Source organism: Ambystoma mexicanum, chromosome 3p (assembly GCF_040938575.1).
Source record: "Ambystoma mexicanum isolate Mex_15411 chromosome 3p, UKY_AmexF1_1, whole genome shotgun sequence".
Lineage (NCBI taxonomy): Eukaryota > Metazoa > Chordata > Amphibia > Caudata > Ambystomatidae > Ambystoma > Ambystoma mexicanum.
The window spans coordinates 713,413,447-713,431,078 of record NC_090925.1 but is presented as its reverse complement, the minus strand read 5'-3'; the positions used below and the strand labels follow the sequence as shown (position 1 = coordinate 713,431,078).

Below are 17,632 nucleotides of genomic sequence, written 5' to 3'. Positions count from 1 at the left end.
TGTCTGCATACATGGGATTTGCGAAAGCTGTTGTTACTCCCAGTGGTCGAAGTGTATGAATAGAAGTAGTGGAGCTATGTTCCCTGCTGGCCTGGCCCTGCTCCCCACAAGCCCCATTGCCACAACCCCTCCCACACACAATACACCCCTCAAAACACTTGCACCTGATGTTTAAGGGAACTTTCAGTGCAGTGCACTGAAAGTGAAGGTTTCAACTTCTTCCTACACTTTTATTTTAAAAGAAAACCATTCCGGAACGGTTTCTTTTTAAAATAAAAGTATAGGAGCTGTACAAGGTAATTTAAAAAAGTATAGGAGCACCGCTCCCGACCGCTCCCGCTCACTTCGACCACTGGTTACTCCTATTATGACCTCAACAACTAGTGACATTTCTACCTTTTATTTGGCTCCAGGCAATGCTGAACTTTGTCGGAGCAGCACAGTCAAAGGAGGATGCACACTTTTTCATTGTGATGACATACATATACCGTGGACAAACTGTCACTGGAGAGGGAACTCCTACACAGGGAGGAGGGTGATTCTCAGACGGAGGCGAGCCTCTGGAGAGGAGACAGCCTGGAGGGGTGCAGCCACACTCGGCCGCGTGGAGAGCAAGACTAACGCTAGCCGGACGGCTGGCGGCTCGTCCAGCCAAGGTCGAGGGAAGAGACTGGGAAGTACCCGTTTCCTCTGGTGGCGTGACCAACAGGGAAGCTGTGGTGGGCCTGGCAACTGCAGCCAAGACCAGATCGCTGAGGAGAGCTTGGATCAGTGAGCTTTACGCCTGAAGGACATTTGCTGTGGAGTCAAGCGGCAACAGGGATGCAAATGCTCCCACGCACAACCTACCCCTAAGAGGTATGGACACTTTGAAGTAAGGCTGAGAGAACCAACAAGGTTACGGGAGCCTGAGAAACCTGAGCGGGCAAACAGCCCCTGAATATCAGAATGAGAAGGATACCAACACTTTGAAATAAGGCTGTGAGAATTGAAGAGGTTACCTGAACCTGAGAAACCCAGCGGGCAAGCGGCCTGTGTAAATCAGAATGAGCGATCTATGAACACTTTTGAATTAAGGCTAAGAGAGCCAACGAGGTTACGGAAGCCTGAGAAACCAGAGTGGGCAAACGCCCTATGTAAATTACGTGAATTGTGAAGAATTAAGTTTGCTAGAAGGCCATTGTTGTAGAGAGAACTGTGTTAAATGGAACCTGAAGAAGAAACCCTTTTTCCTGAGAAAGGGGAATCATATGGAGTATATTTTCTTTTGAACCAGTAAAGTCTACAGGATAGCTGGAAATGATTTTATTTTTTGACGAACTTGAATCTAATGACGAGCTACACCAGTGATTAGGCCAGGCCCAAGCCTATGATAGAGGCCATTGTCCAGCCTCCCTTTTAGTTAACCTTTTCCCAAATTGGTAGGACCAGATCAGTTGGATAGGATTTGGACTAAGGACTATATTTCTTTTGACAAGCACCATTAGTTTTAGTTTTTAGGTAGGGAACTTCCCTTATAGCGATATGGCAAGCTAGAAGTCCTTCTTCTGGTTCATCACAGTTCGTAGAAATGTATGAGAACAATGTAAAAAGAAAAAAAAGAAATAGAAGAAAAGAGGGACGACTAGCATTAGAAAGAGAGGCAGTTATAGCTGAAAGAAAAACAAGAGGGGAAAAATATGGGGGCAAAGGAAAATAGTGAGCGAGATAGAAAGGGAAAAAGAGAATCAACGCAGATTGGAAGGACAAAAGAAAGATAAAATGGATGGGAAGATAGGCAAAGAGATGCAAAGGAAGGGTGGTAATTCAGGGTTTGAAATTAAGATCCAATGAGCAGAGGCTAAAACAAGCTCCTGTGTGTCGGTCATCGCCTGTTGAGATGGATTTCTAGTATCTGGCCTGGCAGACAGATTTTAGGACTACACCCTAGTTATAGTGAACAGGGAACTCTGAGAGGTTTACAAAAAGCCAATCAAGGTATGTCGATAAGCAGTCGAGGCTTTTTTGCCGCAGTGTGAGAGTTAGGTCAGGGCCCTCAGTGAGTCCACACAGTATGGCACACAATACTTCAATTTAGACAGTCATGTATAAAAATACAGTTATTTATTATAGACCTTCTGAACACATTGGAAAATTAATCTAACAGGTAGTATTTCGCACAACACTCTGATTTAAATATTTCTGGAGCTTGTGGATCTGCTTAGATCACATGCCCTGCACAGTCCGACATCTTGTGGAAGTCATGGAGTATTACAAGATTTGTTTTCGAAACTCGAAAACGGATGTCGACAGGGCGTGATTAGTGATACTATCCCTCGTGTGACGTGTACTGTGCGGTCCTTCACGCGTCGAGGTCCCTAAGATGGGTTTTTTCCGCCATTGAAGTCGGTCGCAAATGCAGAGTTCTCTTCCAGGCTGATGCCTTCGGATTTACTAAATTTACATTGGTAGATTTTCTTCCTTTCCTTTATTGTTTGCCTCGCCAAACGACTGCTCTTCCACTCAACGGCTCCTGACGAACACCCACTGCGTCGACGACTGATCGATCGACACCCAGGCGCGGCCTGTTGTTAGGCAGAAACCTGTGCAGTTCCCTTAGGGACCACTGCAAAAGATTTAGGACTACAGGTGGTTGGCAGTAAACCCAATTGGTAGCAGTCTGTACCACCCAGATTTACCTGGTAGCTGTGGCTGAGCAGTCAGACTTCTCTCAAGATGAGTTAGGCATTATTTATAGAGTATACACAATAGGTACAGAGATACAGTAGCACAAGCAAACACTGACCAGAGCTTTGGTGTAAAAGTATATAATTATTTATTTAAAGACACACTTGTAAATTACGCTAGCACAAAAAGAGGTAAGTAAATTCAACACACAGTCACTATTATATATATACAACCCTAATTACTTATTAGACAAATCTTAGTGAGAAACGCCACTTATTTTCAGACAGAGGTGAGCGTTTAACCTAAGATGGCACTCTAATAAATTATAGAAAAAGGGAAGCAAAAGGCAGAGTTATGAAAGCACACAATTTCAATACTTTTCAAAGAACCACAGTGAGGCAGGTTAGGCAAAGTCTACTGGTGGGCAAGGAAGTTCAAATGCCAGGCCCACTCTTAGAGAGAGCAAGCGAAATGTGTCCAGGATCACACAGTGGGGTAATGCCCAAAGAATCTTTGTAGATAGTTCACAAAAGATTGAGATCAAGTCAGGAAAAGTTAGTTAACAGGCCCCAGGCTAACCCAGGTTAGAAAGTCGAGGATTTACTGTCACCCCGAACGATCTGTCGAAAGGGAAGCCAGGCGGGACACAGTACCTGAAATGGGAAAAACGCTCCAGCGGGGGCAGTTGTTCCTGGCAGCGGGTGCAAGTTGGTGTTTCGTCCAGAGGAAGAGGAGGTCTCTACGTGGAGGAAAGATGAAGGTCGTTGCACTGCCAGGGAAGAAACCAGCCGCAGAGTTTTCCGGTTACAAGGTTACTACCCTTTTCTTCGTGGTAGTGGTAAACCGTGGTATTCCGGTTGCCGGGATGCTTGGCGCAGGCAAGGCGGCCAACAGATAGTACAGGAAGGCGAAAAGACGGGCAAACTGGTTATTCCCACCAGTCAAAAGAAGAAGACTCTCAGGATTGAGATCTCCTCTGTCGTCGGGAAAAGTGGTGAGACGGTTCAGCAGGGCTACACCGGTGGTGTCGTCGTTGCAGGTCGGCTTGGCTTCTCCCTCCTCGGATTCTTTAGGTCCTGTGGCGACTTCTGAAGTTCCAGTCCCCAAAGCCCTGCTTTGATGAAGAAAACCCCCATTCATTCAGCCTAGCTGTCACTCAAACATGCTAAGTGGTGAGCCGGGCGGCTCACCACTTGGGCCAATCACACAAGAGTGCGACTTGAGTTGCCGAGGCAACTCAGTCCAGGGTGCCTAAACCCCCTCCCACACCCACTGTGGTACCCAGACAGAGTGGCACCACTTTGGGAGGCTTCTGTGGAGAAGCCCGCTAAAAAGTGGAACAAAGGGCTCGACTTGGGTTGGAGTCACAGAAGCAAACACAAATGCCATTTTGGAACCAAGTTTCGGTAAAAAATACCAACCGGTGAATTTATATTAATTTAATAAACCGGCGGTATGTTCGAGGCTATTTTAAAAAGTGGTAGCCTCGAACAATGGGAAAATCCCATAGGAATATATTCGCGGTCGAATATAAAAAGTAGTATCCACTGCCACCAGCCAAAACTCGGTCGGGGGGGACTGGACAGTGCCCCCTCGAACAACAGACCCCGGGGCAATCGAATTGCCACGACCAGTACGTCCACAATATGATGGTTTGCACTGGTTCTGTTCACAATTTAAGACTAGTAAAGCCAATGGTGACTTTACATGCCCTGGGAGACAGTAGTTAGTCCCAGGGTATGGAGTCTATGTTTGGGGGTCGCTATGACACCCCTGGGTTACGCCACGGAGGGTGCTGTGTAACCCACATACCAAAAACACATGAAGCTCTATGGGGTAAAGGACCCCATAGCCCTTAAAACACATACAAAGTCAAAGGAACACCCCAAATCATGTCTAAGAGTGGGAGAAAAAGAGTCTCACTCTTAGCAGGAGAAGAAAATAAACCCCAAAAATCCAGCAAAGCTGCTGGGGGACTCACTAGGTTTGGGAAATTAGCCTTTACAGAGAATTCTCCCTAACACGGCCTTACAGGCCTCTTCGGGCTTCGGCCCTGTACAGTAGGGAGAGAGGGGGGAGGTTCTCTATTCTTTTTTTTTTTTTTACTCTGTTTATTAGCATTTCGTCAAATACAGCGGGTATCAATTCACTTACACAATAGTATGCAATGTAACATGACGAGCCAAGATACATTTAACAAAAGGGGAGAGGTAGGAAGAAGATGGGCAGCGTTTCCAGTAACTGGGGCAGGGGAGAGACAGAAAGAAAGAGAGGGGACCAAATACCCAGCCAGTTAGGCGAATGTCGTTCATGTTCATACCTTTTTGTTGCAATATTGCAACTCATTTATTAATTTTATTTTTTATTTGAAAAGACTTCAGCTCAATACAATGATTTAAGCTTTTGTTTCAACATTCATATCAAACAAATTATCTGTTGTGACTTTGACGTAGCGCAACAGTAGTTCCCGCGGAAAGAAATACAAAAGTAAAATAATTCCGTCTGAATTCACAGCCACGGTTAATTAGGGGAAATATTTCCCGCTTTTCCCCCACTGAAGAAAAATGTGTAATTGTTCGACTCAACGGCACAATTCTTATGATGGTTCCTCCTTCAAAATGTTGACCATATAGTCAACTACTGCACACAATAGTTTTATGTTGTTGCCTGTGTTAATGACTGACCACCAAGCTTCCATGTCTCCATTTAGAGGCCCAAAATTTCCAAGGTGCAATGTTCGTTGATTGCAGGTGCCTTCGCAGATGGTTATTAGATGTTTCAAGGATTCAGTCTCAAGACCGCAGAAGCGGCAAAGATTGTCTCTTACTGCTTTGTCACGTCTTTGCCACTATATTTATTTATTTATTTATTTATATTTATTTATAATAGAGGGGGGATGTTCTCTATTGTTTTTTTTTTACTCTGTTTATTAGCATTTCGTCAACTACAGTGGGTAGCAATTCACTTACACAATAGTATGCAATGTAACATGACGGGCCAAGATACAGTTAACAAAAGGGGAGAGGTAGGAAGAAGAGGGGAAGGGTTTCCAGTAACTGGGGGAGGGGAGAGACAGAAAGAGAGAGAGGGGACCAAATACCCAGCCACTTAGGCGAATATCGTTCATGTTCATACTGTTTTGTTGCAATATTGCAACTTATCACATTTAGAGTCCAAGGAAAGGATACAATACAATATGTTTCACTCAGTGCTAGGCAGTGTATAGCTTGCATCTCGGGAGTCAAACATTACCAAATTGGCCTACATAGGGCCCGCCATTTTCAAAAGCAGTTCATGGCGGTTTGTCATCCGAGGGATAGAGGACAGATTCAACTAATGCCTTCCATGCTTCAAACAGGAGTCCCACCTCCCCTCTATGCACATCGATAGAATGGCCTCATGCCGTAGTTTCAGCGCTGCATTTCTTTGAGCCATAGTTCGAACTGCGGACCTCTTTTTGATTTCCAAGTCATGGCTATGCACCTCACACCCAGTATACAGGCTAATCCCATGAACCTAGAGACATGTTTGCGTTTACTGGTTCTAGCATACAGCCCCAGAATGCATTCCTGTGGGGTCCATTTGTATCTGCTAATCCCTGCATTTTCGCAAGTGTGTTTGATTTTGGCCCAGAACCTCTGTACTACACCACATTCCCAAAACATATGCATTAAGTGAGCATTGTCCTGATCGCATCTAGGGCAGGTGGAAGATGCTTCATTTTTTAATTTAGCAACCCTGGCCGGGATAAGGTACGTGCGGTGAAGCACATTAATCTGGATCAGTCGGAATCTCTCATTGCATGACACGTTTTTCACATAGCTAAGCGCCCACAGCCACTCTTTGTCTGTGATGCCTGTTCCTATATCCATCTCCCATTTCAACTTAAGCATCGCAATGTCTGTGTTTGTGTGTTCAATGAGGGCCTTGTACAATCTGGACACTGGTCTCCAGCCATTATCCAAGTCATACATTAGTGTCAGGAGTTTGCTCGGCTGGGGTTCTGCTGGCCAGTCCGGGCAGGTACAATTGGCGAATTTGGTCACCTTCATATATCGCAGAAACTACCCTTTCGAGAGGTCTTCTCTCTGAATAAGGTCTGTGAATTCTTTACTATTCTCATACAAATCTCCCCATGTTGCGACACCTCTCTCCTCCCAACATTGTGCCATTTTCATTTCCTGGGAGTCCCACTGTTGACCAGAATGGGTGCGTAGGGAGGGTAGGGATGCGTAAACTTCAGAATTTATTGTGTCCGTAGCCAGACCTGTCTGCCTGTCATCAGTGCTAATGGGTAGGTTACCCGCTTACATGGAGGGTGCCATAATGCATCCCGTAGTCGCATAGGGCTGATTAAGGCCTCTAGCTGACTGTGCTCTGCGGTGGGTTCATCTACTAACCATTTTGCAACGTGGCTGAGCTGCTAGGTAATAGTATTAAAGTCTCGGTAGATGGGCTCCACCTTGTTCAAAAGCGAGTGACAGAATAATAGTAGACAGTCTGCGCCTCTTGGGGCCCCACAAAAAGGTCCTCAGCATGGCTTCTAATTCTCTGAAAAATGTGGCTGTAATGTAGTAGGTAACATTTGTAAATCCTTAGAGTATGCAAGGTAATATGATCATCTTTGTAATGGCCACCCTCCCCACGAGTGAAAGTGGGAGTTGCGACCAAAACACCATTGATTTCTTAACTTCTTCCACTGCTCTCAATGTATTTAAAGTATGCCTTTGTTCTAGTGTGTAAGCAACAGGTATGCGCAAGTACCGGAAACAGGCATGCTCCCACTTCAGGCCCCAGTCGAGTGCAGAGGTTAACCCGGTGTCATTCAGCCTAGTTAGAGGGAACAAGCATGATTTATTTCTGTCAAAGGTGATCCCAGATAACCTTGCAAAGCTATCAAATACTTTGAGCACTACGGGTAGATTGTGATGTGGTTGAAATAGGTACAGCAGTACGCCATCGGTATACAGTAAGAGTAGATGAGTGGTATTTCCTATGCGTATCCCAGCCTCAAGATATTCTTGTCTGAGATATGCTGATATGGGTTGTAGCGCAAGTACCTAGAGCATTGGGGAGAGGGGACAGCCTTCCCGAGTTCTTCTCTGTATGTCCCATTGCTTGGAAATGTGTCGCCCTGTTCTAACTCTAGCTATCGGGGAAGTGTATAATATTTTGACCCATCTTCTGAAGTATGCTACAACCCAAAACCCTCCAGTGCAGCCTCTATCTATTCCCAGTATACTGAATCGAAGGCTTTCATCGCATCTAACAATGCTACTACATATTGCTCTGGTCGCCCTTTCGTCTTATCTATTATATGCGCACCGCCTTAGCCGTGAGCCAAGTGTTGTGGTTAGCAATTTAACGTCACAATTTAGCACGAATAAGGGTCTATACGAATCACATACATCAGGTGGTTTTAGGGTAGGTACTATCCATGTTTCCTGCATCTTTTCTGGGAGTGTACCTATTTCAAATGCCTCTTCATAGACCTTCAGGAATGTGGGGCTATCGTGCTTTGGTATGTTTTTATAAAACTCTGCAGGGCGACCATCGCCTCCTGAGGTCTTTCCGGAAGCCAACACAGTGATCACTTCCTCCTTATCTTGTAATGTAAAGGGTTGATCTAAAAGGTCAATTTGACTGCTGGTGAGAGATGGGAGATGAATTTGTGTGTAGACCTCAGCGATATGTATGTGAGTGCTGTGGCTGTATAGTGTAGTGTAATAAGTGCCAAATATTTCGTTGATCTCAGTTTGGGCTCTACAAGGTTCCCCACATTCATCACACAAAAGCGTTATCGGAGCTTAGGGATGTTCTTTACAGCACAACCAGGCAAGAAGTCGCCCCTACTTGTCCCCTTCCACATGTGTGCGTGCTGTGCTGGTTACATAGTCGAACTTCGATAATCTCTCCCAGGTGGCCTGGCAGTCCCATCGGGCCTCACTAAGGGCTCGTCCGTCAGCTTGTTCAATTGGCTGCAGTGACTGTAGTTCTCTTACTTTGCCTTCTAAGAACTCCAACTCCACCCTCAAATGTTTCCGGACTCCACCAGCTCCAGCAATTACCTCGCCTCTGGTGATCACCTTCATGGTTTCCCAAACGGTCCTCCAGCTTTCAACACTGCCTATGTTTTCTTCTAAGAAATGTTCTAATGTGTTGCGAAGTTGTTCCCGAAAAGGTAAATCTGTTAATGCCTTCATGGGCATGCGCCACATCAGCACAGGAGTGTGTGGTATCTGACGACTCCTTGTCACAATAAGCGGAGAGTAGCCGATATCGTGCGGCCCATATAGTCCGCACCTACAAAGTCATGTAGATGTTCCATGCTCACGAAAATGTAGTCTAACCTGGTGTGAAGTTTGTGGGGTGAGGAGTAATAGGAATATTCTCTCAGGTCTGGATGGATCTGACGCCACACCTCCATCAAGACCAGTTCCGTCAGTGCAGCCCAGCTGTCGTGGATGGGGAAGATTGGGACCGAAGTGGTATGGACCTGTCACATGTGGTCTTGTGAACACAATTAAAGTCTCTGCCCCATATGAAGAAGGCATCTCTGTAGGGGGTTATGCAGGCGTTCAGTGCCTGGATATGAGCTGGAATGGCATGATTTGGGAAGTAAGAGTTGACTATGACCACCTCCACCCTGCCTATGTATCCCTTGAGAATAACAAATCTACCCTCAGTGTCCGTGTCACAACTCAGGAGCTGAAATGGAAGCAAAGCATTAAACCGTATGAGGACTCCTCTCAAATACCTGGAGTAAGGGGCCCCGTACACTGTGCCTCCCCAGCCTTTCACCACTGTTTCCTGCTCACTAACCGCCAAGTGAGTTTCTTGCGGCAGGGCTATTGAGATCTTTTTATGCTGAAGATATGATTTGACTCTGTTTCTGCGTATATTTGTACCAAGGCCTCTTACATTCCATGTCACAATCTTAACCTGTTCCATGTGTTATGCATGTTTCTTCAACCAAAAAACACTTATACACAGCATTCCGCTGCACACCTAATTGCAGGAGTAAGGCTAACACTATGTGTATCACAGAGAATAACCAGTATTGCACACCTTTCAATCTCATATGGTGGGTAGAACAGTAAATATGAAAGATCACATTGGTTGGGTTAAAGGGGATAAACGTAAACAACCACCCCTGAAACATAGGGCTCCAGCTAGGCCCAACAGAGGAAATCTGTTCAGGCCTTCCGATGCTCGCTTCGAGAAGCGGGCACCAGCCCAAAAGGTTGACAAAAGTCTCTGGTCGACTGTCCATATGGATTGGGGTGAGTTCCATCAGAGCTCAGTGGGCTAGATCGCCGGCTCTGGCATATTAGCTGCTGTGTCCATGGTTTCTTATATATATATTGTTGTGGGTTTAAGCGTGATTGTAGGCAGCCTCCAGCTGAGTTTAGGACTGAGTCATCAGCATCTACAAGGCCAGAGTGCATCATCAGCTATGCATGTCTGGGCATTCCATCTCGACGGGGTGCAGTGGTGATCACCATCGACTGCTATCTAGGAGGCCCCAGTCTCCGTTGCCTGTGGGGTCTTCATATGTGTACAAATTGTTGTGCTCCAGCCACATTGACACTGCCTCTGGGCTCTCAAAGAACCTTGATCTGCCTTCATATATCACTTTAAGTCTCGCCGGATACTTGAGCACGTATCAGATCCCTTTTTTCCGCAGTCTTGCTTTGAGTGAAATAAATCGGTTCTGTTGCTGCTGCACCAGGGGGTATAATCTGGGTAGATGGCTACATTTTATCCGCCCCGTTGTATCACTCTGCCTTCTCCAGAGAACTGTAGAACCACTTCTCTGTCTCAGAAGTTTAGTATCTTGGATATAATAGGGCGGGAATGCGATCCGAGTGGAGCCCTTTTTTGTAGAGACCGATGAGCCCTTTCACTGCAAATCCTTGAAATAATTTGCCAGGTCCAACCTCCTGCAAGAATATATTTTCAATATATGTCGTCGGATCTTTGCCTTCTGTGTCCTCTGGTATGCCAAGGATCCTTACGTTGTTTCTGCGGGATCTTCCCTCTGCATCCTCAGCTCTTTCTTCCAGGAAGCGATTTTTGGCTTCCAGAGCTTTCAGCCGGGTGGCGAGATCAGTGGTGGTGGCAGCAGTGTCCTTTATAAGTTCTTCAGCGCTGGTGACTCGCTCCGCCAAAGAGCAGACATCTTGGCGTACAAGTTGGACATCTATCTTGACCTCTTCTATTTTATTTCCTAGAGAGGACCTGAGTGCCGCAATCACAGCCAGTACTTTGTCTTCTTGAGGATCTGCACATGCTTCTTTATCCGTAGTCTTTGCACCGCTACCTGTTGTGCTCTGCGCCTGCGTCTTACCAATTCCTGCAAAGGAGTCCATGATGTTGGCTTTCTGTTTGTTCTTTGTTGCGGGCATGGCGCCTGTCCTGGTGGTCGTTAGTTCACAGTGACACTTGCGTATCTAAGTATGGTGCGCAGTATGTCACGTTCGCGGCCAAACATTGTAGTCTAGGGAGGTCTCTTGTAGTCATGTGAGACACATGTGGTTTATACTGACCGCGCTGTTTGTTTCTCAGGCGCCACCTCTCTAAGCCTGTCTTTGCTCTGTACCGTCAAACTGTAATTTACGGCGCAAGAAAAAGGAGTGTGCCTGTTCAATTCACTCATGCGCCATTCAGTCGTAGTGTTATATAAGGGACACAGGCCAAGCACCTCCGGAGCTCAAGCCAAGCGCCTTGGGGCCCAGGAGTGACACAGTCCAGGCTGATGTCGGTCGTGGCAGTGTGAGGTCTGCCAGTTCTTCCTCACAAATTACAGGCAGGCGCTTACAGCTAGGGAGCTCTCACTATTAAATGGCTGCGGTCAAGGGTGGGCCCCCTGGGCGGTCAACATGGCCGCTGAGTGTCCGCTGGTCGTCTGACGCTCTGCTGCGTTCTACCCTGACTGCAGGTCAGAGAGTGATGCAGGCACCAGCCGGCATTTTACCTCCACTTGGGCTGCATGTTAAGTCAACCTCCGATAATTTTCCTGCTCTTAGGCTCCAGTGTGCGTTTCATGCACAGTCCCGTTCTTTGTGGCCGAGGGTGTAATTCAAGTATTTCAACTTAAAGGTGAAATATGAACAGTTTATATGCTGTGTACAGCATCTTTTAACAGATGGATGCCAGAGCTCAACACGAACACAGCCTCACAGCATGACCTCCAGGCACCCCCCCCACCACCTCCCAAGTGGGGAGGTTCTCTATACTTCCTACTTTTAGAGAATGTTTATCCTATTAGCCCCTATCTTCTCTTTTCGCCCAACTGCCCTCTTTATACACAGTGGACAAAACCCCATTTAAATGTTGTCCATCTTGTCTGCTTTTATAGCAGAAAACCCTAAAAGATCGGCGGACGAAACGCTGGGCCGCTCAGGCTATGCAGGCCCAGGCTTCCATAGACGTGACGGAAGACTCCAGCGAGGGCAGTTACGGAGACATGAGTTGACACCAAAGGCAATTGAGATCCGTCTGGACCCCAGGTGCAGGCCCCCGACTCCAAGAAGCGGGCCACCGGTCCTGTGATGGAGAAGACACCCGGCGGCCACAGAGCACACAAGCATAAACACGCTAAAGACATACCCCATGGCCGACAAGACACCGATGAGTGTCGAGTACCATATGGTGACCGGGGATAAAGCCTCAGGTTCCTCACTGTCCTCTTGGCCATCGCATACGCTTTCGCATATTGACTGCTCCCGAAAACCAAAACAAAAGGTTGGTTCGGGCAATGCATATAAAAAGTCCCTCCTTTCACGCGCCGAAGAACAGGCGTCGAAAGGCATCTCGGCGTCTCCTAAAAAAGCACCGAAAATACAAGCGCTACTTCTAAAACATGCGCATCTCAAAATTTCTACGCCATTAACTGCTGAAGCCACCCAGGCAGGGTCTTCCACTCCATTAGACCCCCTTTCTGGCGCTATGCGCCATAAAGACAGCCTCCCCACAAAAACCATCCCTACTAACGATGTCACCCCTCCCCAGGTTCCTGTCATCTCAGACATCCCTCCAAAATGTTGTTTTACTCCAGAACAATTTAACAAGATCTTAGGGCGAATGTCACATTTCGTGGACTTCATGGACAGAAACCCAGATCAATTAACAGTACTCAGAGATGCCTCGCAACCAGGGGCATCAACTGAGACACCCACTGCCGAAAAATCCTGCCTTGAGCCCCAGCCCAGCACTTCTGCTCTAGGCACTCCTGCCTCGGCACCCCAACACACTCCGTATCAAGACCCATCGCAAGACCCATATTATAATGACCAAGCAATGTCTCAGGGGGGGATCTCTATAGCCAGGATCAAGATCATTCCTACGATGATGACATTTATGTAGTACAGTCACCAGACCATCAGGACCAGCTGGTTGCATACTCGCCAGTTTTCAACCAACTACAGTATAACAAATTGTTACTGAAGGCGGCGCAACAGTTCAACATTGACCCTGTGGAGACAGAGATCAATAAGGACTTTGTGAAATACATCATGGGGGACAGGAAGGCAGTCACACAATTCATACCTCTCTTGCAATCAATCCAGAGATGTATTCAACCATCCCTCGTAACACCCAGTTTTACAAGACCTGTCAACCCAAGAATAGAAAAGTTGTTCAGGCCTGCACCCCTTGACCCCATATACATTATAGGTCAGCTCAAACCGGATTCTCTGGTAGTTGCTACCACCAGAAAGAGGGCAGGCACTCCCTTGATGTCGCCAGAGGCCCCGCCAGACAAGAAGAGTAAAAAGATGTATACATTTGGCAGAAAAGTAGCTTTCTCTGCAGCGTACCAGATACAAATTGCCAATACTACAACCTTGTTAGCTAGTTATGGCTGCCACAAATGGGACGAGCTTGAACAACAACTACAGGCCGTCCCAGAACCTCTGAAGGCCCAACTGTTTAAAACTGTTTCAGAAGGCAAGCAAGTGTCAAGCTGCATCCTGAAGATCATTCTTGATGCGGCGGACAACACGGGACGCATCATAGCCGAAGGGACCCTCATTAAGGGACATGCCTGGCTTAGGCAGTCAGGTTTTATGCTAGAGACCCAAGCAACCCTCCTAAACATGCCAGTAGAAGCAAAAGTCCTATTCAGTAAGGCCATAGAGGACGCTCTAAAGAGTGCCAAGGACGAGTACGACACTCTTAAGTCCCTTGGGCAACTGACTAACAAACCTTACTCCCAACGGGATTCCCCAAATTCAGAGGATTTTGGGAACAGAGCGGTCAACGTTCCTCGGGCTACTCTCAGGGAAGACAGTCCTCATCTTGGAACTAGTCTCAAGGCCAGGGTTCCTCGTCCAGCTTTCAAAGAGGCTGGGGTAGAGGCAGAACCTTGCCTGGGAGAGGCTCAGCCTCTCCCAAACAATGACACACCGTTTCAGGTCCCCTCCCATGCAACTTCAGTAGGAGGCCAAATCTCTCAATTCACCCAAGCATGGGAGGGTATAACATCGGACAAATGGGTATTGTCCACCGTAGCAGGCGGGTACTGCATCGAGTTGATTCAGAAACCACATTCCCACCCGCCCAGACAAAAGAAACTAACAGCAGAAGAAACAGCCATACTGCTGGAGGAAATAAAGGCACTGCTCGAGAAGGATGCAATAGAAATCGTCCCGGCGAACCAGGTAAACCAGGGTATCTATTCATCGTACTTACTTGTGCTACGAAAAGACCTTACCATGCACCCAGTACTAGATCTGCGCCCCGCTAACAAGTATGTCAAACCACATAAGTTACACATGACCACGCTTCAGGAGGTGATTCGACTCCGGAAACGGGGGGACTACATGGCGACATTGGACATGAAGGATGCATAATTTCATATTTCAATGCACTCAGCGCACAGAAAATACCTGCATTTCAATATTGCGGGAGTACACTACCAGTTCAAAGTACTCCCATTCGGCATCGCCTCAGCACCAAGAGTGTTCACCAAGGTGCCCGCAGGAGTGGCAGCACACCTGCGCCGAAAGTCTATCTCAGTATACCCTTATCTGGACGACTGGCTGATCACCGGGTAATCGCCTCAAATTTGCAGACCAAATACACACAAAAAAAGATAGACCTCCTTTTCAATCTGGGTTTCTCCATCAATGAGAAAAAAATCAAGTCTAATCCCCAGCCAAACAAAACAATTTATGGGGGCTATTCTAGACTCAAAGGAGAAGCTAGCATTCCCCTAAAGCGAGAGAGTACAAAATATGCTGCTGCAGGTACCTCAATGAAAGGTCGGTCGCCAGATAACAGTACCCAAATCAATGCGCTTGCTAGGGATGATGGCCTCTTGCATTTGTTTAGTTCCTAGCCTGCGCATGCGTCCAATGCAGGAATGATTAGCAAAACAGTGGTGTCATGCAAGCAGACCGTGGGACAATCTAGTGGTTGTTTCGCTAACCCTGGTTCAGGCTCTTCACTGGTGGTTCAAGGACAACCTGTTAAAAGGAAAGCCTTTTCGCACTCCACCAGCCCAAGCAATCCTAACTACAGATGCCTCACTCGCCAGTTGGGGGGCACACTACCTCCACCACACAGCCCACGGACAGTGGACACTCGCTACTGTCCAAAGACATTTCAATTTCCTGGAGCTCTTGGCAGTCCTCAAAGCTCTTCAAGCTTTTCAGCAACATCTCCAGGGTCAGACAGTGCAGGTCCTCACAGACAGCACCACAGCCATCTTCTATCTGAACAAACGGGGAGGCACACACTCTCTATGTCTGTTCAAACTATCCCAGAAGATATGGATGTGGGCACTTAAGCCAATCATGTTTCTAACATCCCATCATGTTCCAGGGGAACTCAATTCTCTGACAGACACATTAAGCAGACACCCTCTACCAGAAGAACATGATTGGCAACTCAACAGAGATCTCCTAGACAGAATATTCTCACTATGGAGTCACCCCCCAATAGACTTTTTCGCCACAAAGTTAAACGCTCAATGCCCAGACTTCGCGTCCAGGTTTCCCCCGCCAGGGTCCAGGGGGAACGCCCTGTGGATGAACTGGTCAGGGGAATTTGCTTATGCTTTTCCACTGACACCACTCCTGAGCAGGATAGTGCCCAAGATGCACCAGGAACACATAACCCTAATCCTGGTTGCTCCTATGTGGGTGAGACAGCCTTGGTTTCCCCATCTACTCAAACTGGCGATGTGCAACCCGATCAAACTCACGTGCCCGTACAACATGTTGACACAACACAAGGGGACATCCCTCCACCCAGGCCCACAGTCAATGAACTTGGCAGCTTGTCTCCTGAAGTCATAGTCTTTGGCCACTTAAACCTTCCACGAAGGTGTATGAATATCCACAGGGAGGCACGAAAACCCAACACCAGGCACTGTTCTTTTAATAAGTGGAAGAGATTTGTGATATGGGACTCATCACAATCACTAAACCCATTAGAATGTTTTCCAGCTTACATCCTACACTACATGCTTAACTTACTAGGCTCCGGCCTAGTATTCAACTCCTTAAAGGTACATCTGGCGGCCCTTTCGGCTTACACCACTTCACCACTTCACAGAACAAGGTGGCCTGGTGGAAAGTCCCTGTCATCAAGGCATTCGTGTAAGGGATAAAGAGGCTATACCCCAATTTCCAACCCTCCCCCGGATTGGGATCTCAATGTTGTGCTCTCTAAGCTCATGCGGCACCCTTTGAGCCTATGCACAAGGCCAGCCTAAAGCATCTTACCTTTAAAACGGCTATCACCTCCATAAGACGAGTCGGTGATCTACAGGCTTTGTCTGTACAAGACCCCTTTTTCATCACAAACAAGGACATGGTTGTCCCCCGAACACATCCTAGGTTTTCACCCAAGTTCATTTCAAAGTTCCATGTAAACCAGTCCATAGAACTTCTCACATTCTTTCAGAATCCTTCAAACTCAGCGGAAAGAAGCCTCCACTTGATGTACGGAGGGTGGTCATTTACTATGTGATCAAAACGAAACCCCCAAGGGAAACAGACCAACTCTTTGTTCCCCTAGCGCCTGGTCGAGAAGGTGATCAGGTATCAAAGGGCGCCATCTCCAGATGGATAGTCGGATGCATACAACTCTGCTATTCACTATCCAAAAAGGTTCTACCTTTTACACCAAGGGCACACTCTCCCACAGGTACAGGGGCTACCTTAGCTTTCATTGCAAACGTCCCTCTAGGCGCCATATGCAAAGCTGCTACATGGAGTTCCATCCATACGTTCACACAACATTACTGCATTGACACACATTCTAAAGTAGATTCACACGTGGGACAAGCAGTCCTAAAACATCTTGTTGCCGCTGTACCTTCTAACTTCCCACCTCCTTCTCCAGATACTGCTCGCTAATCTAAGCAGAGCATGTGATCTAAGCAGCTTTACAAGCTCCAGAAGGGATACATTACTCACCTTAATCTTATTTCTGGTGCTTGTATCTGCTTAGATTCACATGCGCCCACCCTTCCTCTCCCCTACTGGAGCAGAAGGCGCATAGATGTTTCTGGGTTTTTTCTGTTTATGATTTACAACATCTGTTCTCATGCTATACTTCATGCAACCTCATATCAGAAACAAAGATTCTAATGGATTGTGTCCTCCCACGTATTCCTCATTTTATGATATTTTCATATCCAGCCTAACTGGTTTGGAATTTGTTTTTGAGAAAGCAGCCTTGACCCCCTCGAAAAACTCATGAAAGCCATGCCCAGGACGAGAAATCCGACAAGAAAAAACATAAGGGGCACGGAAGGCAAAGAAAAGTCTCCTCGAGAGCAGTCGAAGGATCCCGTGAGTTGAGACAAATCTTCCCTGAGAAAGAAGTTATCGACGCCGAAGGACTCCTCCTCGGACCGTGATAGGTCCTCGCCGCGAAAGGCGCCAGACAAGTTCTCGACGTCGAAGGCGTTGAAGCCATCGACGTCGACTGTGTCGAAGCTCTCGATGTT

The 17,632-nt window shown here is 47.0% G+C and overlaps 1 protein-coding gene across 5 annotated transcripts in view; it reads left to right on the top strand.

The window, feature by feature from the left end:
- Positions 1 to 17,632, top strand: part of BRD8 (bromodomain containing 8) — a 1,405,947-nt gene that overhangs the window by 300,684 nt on the left and 1,087,631 nt on the right. The window lies entirely within an intron of this gene.